This window comes from Eublepharis macularius, chromosome 1, assembly GCF_028583425.1.
Source record: "Eublepharis macularius isolate TG4126 chromosome 1, MPM_Emac_v1.0, whole genome shotgun sequence".
In the NCBI taxonomy this organism is placed as follows: Eukaryota; Metazoa; Chordata; class Lepidosauria; order Squamata; family Eublepharidae; genus Eublepharis; species Eublepharis macularius.
This window is the reverse complement of record NC_072790.1, coordinates 20,064,021-20,075,803: the sequence shown is the minus strand read 5'-3', so window position 1 is coordinate 20,075,803 and position 11,783 is coordinate 20,064,021.

Here is an 11,783-nt window from a genome sequence, read left to right as displayed (position 1 = left end):
CAGTGAACAAGGAGCTTGCAGACATCAAAGAACAAGATGTGGATTACAAACAGGGAAAAGAGGTATGAGAAGATAGGAATTATGAACTGGCAGGAAATGAGAGGCTAGAGGCAAGTGGGGAAATGAGGAACAGGTAATTAAAAGAAGGAAGTTCATTGACTCAGAGGCAACAGGATGGGTAGACTATGAATTTTGCAGCAGCATAAAAATGGAACAGTTAAAAGCTCTAGTATAGGGGAATTCTAAAAGGCCTGCGAAAATAAAAACCTTTTCTCTAGAAGATGGTATGTTTGGGCTAGGCAAGTTTAGAAGATGGTAAGTTTGTGCCAGGGAAGTCTCTGTGCAGAGAGTTCCACAGTCTGGGTGCCACTACTGAAATGAGATCATTTTATATACCACTAGGAAGGGGCATATTTGGAATTTTAAAAATTCCCACATATTTTGAAGCCATGGCAAAAATAGTCTAATACAGTCATAACAGGGATAGCTAGCTACATATTGGGATATCACACTAAAAACATTGATCTGTTGATACAGGTTATGACATATCATCATACATATACATGATAGAGTATTAACTGTAGTAAAAATTAGTTTCGTTTTAACAATACAGGTCTGAAAATATGCTGTGCATGTCTATGGTATACACAGAATACTGTATTATTATTGAATGCTATAAAATGTCTTATATAAAATATTAATATTATTCATAATTGTTCTGTACAAGTGCATAATTATTCTGTACTTATCTTAAAAACATTTCACTCATTCAAAAAGAAAATATTTTTCAGTAGTATTTTTTCCAGTGCTCCCCAGAAGTTCAAAATTTTCCCATTGGAAAAACATCCTGGGGTACAGATATACACACACAAAAATATCTCATGTTCCTTGTTACCTGTACATCTCTAACTGTGCTTCATTCAATTGTATTAGGTTCTTTTTAGATTTTTAATGTTAATTTTTACTTAGAGTAATAAAACTCTCATTTGAAGAAGCTATTTTTATTTTGTTGGGGAATTCTTGCCTTCCAGTAACCCTCAAAACTATTTAGTACATTTAATACCAGTTCCTGCTTCTTTCTGGATGTTCCTTTATCAATATTCTAGCTTGCAAAGAACTTCTACATTCAGGATTTCTTTTAATTTTATCTTCCTCCATATACCAGCAATTATAATTGTTTTTTACATTTCTACCACATGTGGTAGAGATCAGCTTTAACAACACCAAGAACTAGCTTTATATTTATTACCTATCTGCCATAGTCTAAGACTATCACACACTATTAAAGCAATTTCCCCAGAGTTTTAAGCTGCCCAAGAATGCAACAAATATACTTTCAGATAAACATTTCTATACCTCAGGTTGTATCTCATGCTGTAAGTCTTTTCACCACTTTTTATCATAAAATTAGGGTTCCTCTAACAATATCTGATTGTTTTCAAAGTTAATAATTAGTTTTCAAACTCAGTTACATTGTTATGGATTTTCCCCTTCTGGGAAATTGCAGGCTTTAACCAGTGAGATCAGTAAATTAACCAACCATAGCTGTAATTGATTAATCAGCAGGAGTCTACTTTAATTAGTGGAGCCGGGAGTAAAGGGCATATTTGTTTATTCTTTGAAATTATTTTGATATAGGAAAGACAAATGCAAACATTAAGAAATGGCCTTTCCTTTTATGTCCTGACTCCTGACAGAATGTGATTGCTACCATTTTTTTTTGTACATTACTATGTTGTGCTTTGCTCTGAGCCTACTTTGTGGGGAGAGCGGACTAAAAGTCTAATAAAATAATAAAAAATAATAAATTTAACACGATGTGATTTTATTACATTTAAGTTATTTCACACTTACTTCAGTAAGTCAAAATGACAGATGTTTAGGTTATAATTAAAAGTGGGTAAGTAATTGGCTAACAGTCCAGCCCCAGACCATATCAGGGCTAGCCTGCTCCGTTTCACATCCACACTATATTATGTTTAAGAAATAAAGGGGAGGATTAAAAGAATGCTTCCTATGGAGAACAGTGAATACACAAGAGGGGAACTGGTAGAGGAAAACAAAAACTGTTCTCAGATCTTTCTGCAACAGCATGATGCCTCTGAATAAAAACACAAATACAAATCTCACCTGTCTTGGTGCGTCAGAGATGACAGGACAATAACCATAATTACACTCTTTGATTGTTATGGATGAAAAACAAAGCACCCCACAGAGGTAAAGAAGAGTTCCATCTGAGGAGAAAGACTATTCTGGAATACAAGCATCAAACACCCCCAGTAGGTATATTTAAAACAAAGCTGGGCATCCTGGACACTCAAACATTGTTAATCATGCATTCATATAGACATGGTGGTCCCAAGTGTTTAGGACCAGGGAACAAGGCCTTACCTTGCAGGAGGCAACTAAATATAGCCTTCTCTTCTTATTTTGGCCCTGCATATAAAACTTTCCCATCACATATCCCCAGGGCAGAAAAAATTTACTGCTAAATTTCTGGGCATCAGGATTGTTGCTAAAGGTAGAGAACCAGGTAGCCATCATACACAAGGAGCATGCATGTGCAGCAGCTTGTTTTGTGTATAGTGCTGGTGCCAGCTTATGCACTCTTCCTTACAAGTACCTCTAACGCAGCTTTAAGCACTTAGGGAAAGTAATTTATAAATATTCAGTAGAGAGTCAGAAGCCAGAAAGGATGAGAGCATGGTGTCATTTCAAATTCTATCCTTCCATCCCTACTAAATACACCTTGCAAAAATCATCAGGGCTTGGTTCTGCATACTAGAGACATAAGGTTGCCACACTTCCAGAATATGTTTTAAATTTAAATACCGATCCGATCCAAGCCACACAGTCGCGCCCGACCCTCGGCTACTCCGCAGATCGTCCCCCTCCAGGCCTTTCTGTCCTATAGCGCGTCGAGAGAGATCCGCAGAGTCTCGCAGTGAAGTTTTTACAGGGTAGTTCACCATTGCTTTCCCCAACCCAACACACTTAGCCGTACAACAGCCACGAATGGGAAGTCATACGTTGCCACCCCCCTTGGCACTTTAAGCCGGTGTGGGATAAGGGGGAATTTAAATACATGCAAATCTAATTGTCCTATTGTCCAGAACTGAGGGTTGCAATAACCAGCCTGATTTAAAATTGGCAGCCTCGAAATCAACTTTTCAAAGCCACCTTTCCAAAGTAATGGGCCTGGTTTATTGAAAACATGATGAAATTATATTATTGTCATTCATTAATGCACACAAAATGAAAATTGCCCAGTGACTAGGACTGAGGTTGAGCTATAAAACAAAATATCAGTGCAGGAAGGGGGTGAGGAGGAGTTTAAAACCATTTGCTGTACACTGACATGTCAAGAAACAATAATCCACACATGGATTTTGTGTGAATTCAACTATCAGGGGAAATTTATTTGCTTATTTACTTCGTCTATACCCCACTTTTCTCTCCCATGGGATCCAAAAGTGGCTTACACATTCTACCCTTCTCCATCTTATCCTCACAACAAACCTGCTAGGTAGGTTAGGCTGAAACAGTGTGACTGGCCCAAGGTAATCCAGCAAGCAAAGTGGGGATTTGAACCTGGATCTCCCAGATCCTAGCCTGACACTCTAACTGCTACACATTCTGGCTCTCAAGTGAAGTTGTTATATTCATGACAGAATTAAATATCACTGCACTGAACTCTGCACTAAAGACAATTGTGTATTTCATTTTTGTTATATTCAAAACCTTTGACGGGCATGCCAAAAGGATTCTTATTTACATCAGATTAAATTAGACTTCACCAAGTACAATGTATCCATCCTCTGCCATAAGCAAGAATAAGCTTTCCTTCTCCCCCAGAGATCTCAGAACAGGAATGAACTGAAATGCCAAATCTTCATTATAAACCTTGATCAAACCGCCATGTTAACTAGTTTCCAATGCTAAAGAAGGACTTGCATCTCTCAGACAGCTCCCCATTCCATATGGTAACCTTCTGCTGAAACTAACAGGAGTTTCAGAGTCTAACACTTTCAGGGAAAAGTTTAAATATCGCATGTTCTTAGGGGCATGTTTAAAGTAGCTCTTCAAAAAGTCTTGTAAATATCCCAATGAGACGAAAACCAAAGTGAATAAAACTTCACTTACTAACAACACTTCACTTCTCAAGCAACCAGCCGTGGTCTGTAGCAAAGCCCAGGTGTTTTTTAAAAAAAAACTTTTAAATGCCCATTCCTTCGAAAACTACTGTTTCAGTTCTGATCTTTGGTTTGTTCTAGCAGGTGGATTACCGTATATTGTGCCATTAAATTGCTTGGTATTGATACCCTGTGAATGTTGTTCTTCTACATTCATCCATTTATTAGTATACTGTTGTTTTTTTCCAGTGCAATCTGTAAAATGAGTGTGCTCATTTACATAATACTTATAATTGGATGTGATATTTTTAACTAGTGTTATTAAAAGTGCTTTACTGCCATCTCCCTACTCTGAACATGGCTGGGTCATTTGGAGCATAGGCAATACTCATTGCAGTATCCCTTGTATCTTGTGGAATCAAGCACTGCAACTGTATTTTAAAGACATGGGACATAACCATCTATTAACCATGGGTGGAGTTCTTTGTCCCAATGTACTGGCCAGACTCCTGAAAAATTAGATAACCTGTACGCAAATACTTTAGGTGAACCATGCTAAATGAAGTTACACTTTGGAAGCGTGCCTTTCCAACTTGGTTTTGCTGTTGCAGTGCTTTACCTTGTTGAAGAAGCTGAACAGGTTCCACTGAAAACCCTGCCCAGTTGGCCTTGTTGACATTAGACCTTGCTAACTCTACAATGCAAACTGACCCCCCTTTTATAAATTTGCATGTCCTTGGTATTTAAAATCAAATATGTTTATTTTCCATCAGGGCTCCAATCCAAAACCTGCTTATTTGGGCATAAGTTTCCCTGAATTCACTGGAACTTACTTCCAAGTGGACATGCATGAGATAAATCCCAGTAAGTGCATAGCACTGCGAAATTACTAAATTCAATGGAATGGGAGTTTTCTCTGAGTAAGCATGCTTAGGACTAGAATGTAAAAGGCTGTTTACTGCCACTGTGTGTCATGAGCAAGCAAAGTTTAGCGACTTGCACATTCTTTTACATACTGTTGAAAACTTCATCTTCAAATGGACCTAGAAAAAACTATTGATAATACAGTTAATAAAACCTGTATATTCTTAGTAAATCTAGGTTCCAAATCATATAATCTATTACCTTTTAGAGGTCAGAGTGTTATAGAATATATTAGGTATCTCTGCTAAAACCTGCACCCATTTTGTCTGCTTTTCTACCCCTCCCCCACCCTCTGGAAGTTGTGGACTCACTCTGGCTGGCACATGCTTTGAGCTCGCATGTTCTTTCTAACCCCAGATGTAGTAGAGCCCTTCCTCACACTGGGGGTGGAGTGGAGAAAGCAGTCCATTAAGCTTCTCTTTTTCCTCTCAGCTCCCTCTCCTCACCCCAAGCTCCTGAGCAACACAAGGCCAGGCCCTGTCCTGCACCACTTGTGACAGCACAAGATTTATACAGCAAGGGAATTAACAATATTTAAGTGCCATCAAGTTGCAGCCAACTTATGATGACCTCTCATGGGGGTTTTCAAGGCAAGAGATGAGCAGAGGTGGTTTGCCATTGCTGCCTTCCGCATAGCAACCTTGAAACATTTCCCTTATCCATCCATTTCCACAAGTATTCCTGACCTTTAAGCCGTATCAAAAATTGGAGCTTAAGAGAGAGTTGTGGAGTTGTGATAAGAGTGTTGGACTAGGATCTGGGAAACCCAGGCTTGAATCCCCACTCTGTTGTAGAAGCTTGCTGGATGACCTTGGGCCACAAGTCACACAATCTCAACTAATCTACCTCATAGGATTGTTGTCAGGATACAATAGAGGGGAGGAGAAGGGTCCTCATTTGGGAGGCAGGTAGGGTAAATGAAGTAAATAAAATCCTGTGCTATCCAATCGTCAAATCTGGATTGGGAAACTTGTAGAGATGGGTGGAGCCTGGAAAAGGGGATGCCATAGAATCCATTGTCCAAAGCTGCCATTTCCTCCAGGGGACACTGGCCTGTGAACTCCACATGGACAATGGCAACCCCTACCTGTCTGTGGTGCAAAGAGAGAGGGGCTAGCCTAAGCTCCTTCATACAGTGTTATGTCAGTGCAATCCTATGCAGAGTTACCCCAGATGGGTTTCAGATTGGAGCTACTCTACATAGGATTGTAAGGGCTGCTGCTGAAAACTGTCTAGAAACGTCAGTTCATCCAAAATGCAGCAGCCAGTCTACTGTCAGTGATCATTATCTAGGCTTTTAATTAAAGAAGTACTTTAACATCATTTTAGTGGTTAGAGCTTTGGACTAGGACCTGGGAGGTGCAGGTTCAAATCCCTACTCTGCCATGGAAGCTTGCTGGGTAAACTCCGGTCAGTCACACCCTCTTAGCCTAGCCTACCTCAAAGAATTATTGTAAGGATAAAATGGAGGAGAGAGGAATGATGTAAGCTTCTTTGGGTCCCCACAGGGGAGAAGGGTGGGTTCTAAATACAGTCAATAAATTTAAAACTCTTTTAAGCTGCTTAGTAGTTCTTGTTTTTATGCCATGACTGGGTGTGTAATACTGGATTTTAATGAATAAATTGTGATGTTTTGTATTTATTATGTTTTGTTTTGGAAGCCATCTCAGGCAGGTTGCATGGAGAGGTAGCATACAAAATTTGCTAAATAAATAAGATCAATCTCCCATTTATCCAAACCAAGCCTGAAATGAGGACCCATTGGGAGACTGTATAACATACTGCCAACACAACGTTTGGCACAAGCCCATCTGAAGTCTGTGTAGATTATTGGAATGTAAGGGTAAGATCTAGCAGGCGTCTGGCAGCCTCTAGAATGACTAGGAATTAAATGGTATTTGCGTAGAGAGGAGGAGAGATGATGGGGTGGGATTTCTTATGGGAAATGTTAGTTAGCAGAGAAAGTATTTCAACAAATCCCAAGAGGAGGCTGGTTGTTTTGACGTACTAATTACTTGTGTGTGTAATTATGCTGGCTGTAGGTGGAAAAACTGAGGCATAATTCGCTTTGATGGCAGAGTCAGGGGAGGGAGGGAGGCTACAATCCTTAGGGCCCTTTCCTGGGAGTAAACCCAACTGAACTGAAATGGGACTTACTTCGAATAGAGCGTCTTATATTGCTTCCTAATGATACAATGCAAGGCTCCTCTGATCTATAGCCGGAAATCTACCAGGATTGCTGCTCCACCACATTCCAGTAACCCCATCCTATACATAGATGCAGAGGAGTTAGCCGTGTTAGTCTGTGGTAGCAAAATCAAAAAGAGTCCAGTAGCACCTTTAAGACTAACCAATTTTATTGTAGCATAAGCTTTCGAGAATCAAGTTCTCTTCGTCAGATGCCTGATACAGATACTGGCCAAATACAGAAGAGCAGGAGAGAGAAGAGAGGCGGCAATTAGGGGGGGAGGGGGAGGGAGCAATCAAAACATTCCTTTGCTAGTATATGTAAACATCTCCTTTTGGTGTGTGTATCAGTTGGCTTCAAAGGAGTTTGCCCTGTTAGTTTGTAGCAGCCAAACAGCTAGACCATCCAATTCCAATGTAGTATGGGCCTTCGACAACCACAGCTCTCCCTGCCAGATGCATCTGACAAAGAGATCTGTGGTTCCCGAAAGCCCACACCAGGTGCCACTGAGCTCCCCCAGACCCCACCTCTGTAAAGGAAATCTGTTACCTGTGGTAATGTGATAACCATTCATAGTCCCTATTCAGTCCCAGCTTGACAGAGTCAAATTTGCATATGAATTCCAGTTCAGCAGCCTCCCGTTGGATTTTGTTTTTGAAAGGTTTCTGTTGAACTACAGTGACCTTTAAGTCTTTGATGGAATGTCCTGGTAGATTGAAGTGTTCTCCCACTGGTTTCTGGACGTTTCCATTTCTAATGTCAGATTTGTGTCCATTTATTTCAGACGCCTAAGACTGAAAGAATTCTTCAACTACTCTGCTGGACAAAATGAGGAACAAAGCACTGAACAGACACCATCACAGCAGCCATCACCCTCCCAACCCAGCAATACACAATCATCATTACAAAACTCCAGAAAAAAGAATTCCACATGGACACCCCCTGAGGGCCGGAACTCTTCATTGGACTTTTACATTGAATGCTTCCGTCGTCGCACCCAGGCTGAAATAATTGACAAACAACAACACCTAAAGCAGAACCTCAGCCATGCAGAAAGAGATGCCATAAACAGCCTCCAAAACAATTCTGGCATCGTAATCAAGGAAGCCGACAAAGGCGGAGCAGTGGTCATCATGGACAAAGAGAATTATATACAGGAAGCAGAAAGACAACTCTCCAACACAACATTCTATAAAATACTACCTGGTGATCCTACGGAGCAATATAAAAGAGAACTCAATAAAATATTGAAGACTCTTCCCGTGGACATACAAGAATGCATCCATACGGACACACCCCAGGAACCACGGCCAGGAAAATTCTACCTACTACCCAAAATCCATAAACCGGGTAACACAGGACGCCCCATCGTCTCAGGAAGAGACACTATCACGGTCGGAGTCTCAGGATACATGGACTCTATCCTCAGGCCCTATGCCACCAGCACACCCAGCTATTTACGGGACACCACTGACTTCCTCAGGAAAATACAGTCCATTGACAACCTACCTGATGACACCATCCTAGCAACCATGGATGTGGAGGCTTTATACACCAATATCCCACATGCGGATGGACTACAAGCCATACGGAATATTATCCTGGACAAAACCACAGCACACCTCGCCACTGAACTTTGTCACTTCGTACTCACTCACAATTACTTCGAATTTGGTGACAACTTATATCTACAGATTAATGGCACAGCCATGGGCACACGCATGGCACCACAATATGCTAACATATTCATGGCGGACTTGGAACAACGCTTCCTCAGCTCCCATCCACTGGAACCACTACTATACTTAAGATTCCTGGATGACATCTTCATCATTTGGACCCATGGGAAGGAAGCTCTTGAGAGATTTCATCAAGACTTCAATAACTTTCACCCTACTATCAACCTAAGCCTGGACCACTCTACACAACAGGTACACTTCCTGGACACCACTGTACAACTACATAATGGACGAATAAATACCACATTATACCGGAAACCAACAGACCGATACTCATATCTACATGCCTCCAGCTACCACCCTAAACATACCACTCGGTCTATTGTCTACAGCCAAGCCTTACGTTACAACCGTATCTGCTCCAGTGCTCTCGACCGAGACTCACACTTAAGAGATTTACAACAAGCATTTTTGGGACTACAGTACCCACCAAATGAAGTGAAGAAACAAATCAACAGGGCCAGACTAGTACCCAGAAACAGCCTACTCCAGGACAAACCTAAAGGAACTAACAACAGAACACCACTGGTTGTCACCTATAGCTCCCAGCTCAAACCCATCCAACGTATCATCAGTGAGCTACAACCCATCCTGGAAAATGATACCTCTCTCTCAGAAGCCCTGGGTGGAAGACCTTTCCTTGCCTACAGACAGCCCCCCAATCTTAAACGACTTCTCACTTACAATCATGAATCGGCCAGCAGAATCACCAGCACAGGTACCAGGCCCTGCAACAGACCCAGATGCCAGCTCTGCCCCTATATCTACCCAGGGAATACAATTACAGGACCCAATGGCGTCAACTACACTGTCTCTGGCTCTTACAGCTGCTCATCCTCCAATCTGATATATGCCCTCATGTGCCAACAATGTCCTTCTGCTCTGTACATTGGACAAACCAGCCAACCTCTACGCAAAAGAATAAATGGACACAAATCTGACATTAGAAATGGAAACGTCCAGAAACCAGTGGGAGAACACTTCAATCTACCAGGACATTCCATCAAAGACTTAAAGGTCACTGTAGTTCAACAGAAACCTTTCAAAAACAAAATCCAACGGGAGGCTGCTGAATTGGAATTCTTATGCAAATTTGACTCTGTCAAGCTGGGACTGAATAGGGACTATGAATGGTTATCACATTACCACAGGTAACAGATTTCCTTTACAGAGGTGGGGTCTGGGGGAGCTCAGTGGCACCTGGTGTGGGCTTTCGGGAACCACAGATCTCTTTGTCAGATGCATCTGGCAGGGAGAGCTGTGGTTGTCGAAGGCCCATACTACATTGGAATTGGATGGTCTAGCTGTTTGGCTGCTACAAACTAACAGGGCAAACTCCTTTGAAGCCAACTGATACACACACCAAAAGGAGATGTTTACATATACTAGCAAAGGAATGTTTTGATTGCTCCCTCCCCCTCCCCCCCTAATTGCCGCCTCTCTTCTCTCTCCTGCTCTTCTGTATTTGGCCAGTATCTGTATCAGGCATCTGACGAAGAGAACTTGATTCTCGAAAGCTTATGCTACAATACAATTGGTTAGTCTTAAAGGTGCTACTGGACTCTTTTTGATTTTCCCATCCTATACATACGCACTAACTCTTTTTCTGCCTGTGCCCAATCCCAACCCATACTTGTCCTTCCTACCCACATGGCCTCCAGGGGCACAGAAGTGGGTGTCTGATTAAGTTGCTGTGTGTGTCTGTGTTGTGTTTAAGGTGCTATTGGACTAATTTTTGTTACTCTGCAGCCCCTCCCCCCTTCCACAGTCCTGCAAGTTTTTGGCTAAGCCAAATCCAGACATCCACTGGATGTTGTGAGTGACAGGGGGGGCGGGGAGGCAAAAACCCTGATTCACATCCTACTTTCACAGACTCCATGACCGCTTTTAGTGCTGAGTCCAGACGATCTGGTCATACACAATCCAGCAGTACATGTCTGGATTCCCCCTCCTGCCAAAAGAAGGGCATGAAGGGAGTTCATAAGCATATGGAAAACTGGTTTGGTTTATCATCCACCAGGTGGTCTTGATAAGAAAACTGTTTATAGAAGAATTGTGATCAAAGAATACACCTTCAGGAGAGTGGAAGCAGTTTGTGGCATGCTCTTGAAAAAGGGACTAGGAAACCAGGAAGCAAACCAGGCTCCTTGCTGGGTGGTGCTGCAGGGACAGCGTAGCCTCTCCTGTGAGAAAAAGAAGAACAGGAACAACTTACAACAACATAAAGCATCCCACAAGGAAATTAATAATAGACTTACCTGTTGACAGCCTAATTGGAGAGATGACCATATGGACAATTGGTTATAGAGGGGTTTGACTTGTATTTGTTTGTGTATTTATTAATGTATTTATTAACACTTTGCAGTTTATCTTGGTCACTTTAAAGCATTTCTGAAAATCTACAACCTTTAGCTGTGACTAAACTGTAACCTGTTCCAGGGAATGATTCCTGAGTGGCACATTTATTGCATTCTGTATTTAACTGTATTTACCTAGTAGCTAGGTAATCATGATGTCTCTTTGTTTACTAACCTCCAGGTGGGGCCTGCAGATCTCCCTGAATTACAACTGATCTCCAGACATGAGGGATCAGTTCCTCTGGAAAAGATCAGGATTTGAATCCACTGGTACCTTAAAGACCAACCAGATATCCAGGGAGTAAGTTTTTGAGAGTCAGATCTCCCTTCTTCAGATACCTGCTAATATAGATGCTAAGCAGGGAAAATTCAGGTCCAATAGTACCTTAAAGACTAACCAGATTTCCAGAGTGCAAGCTTTCAAGAGTTAGCTCCCATCTTC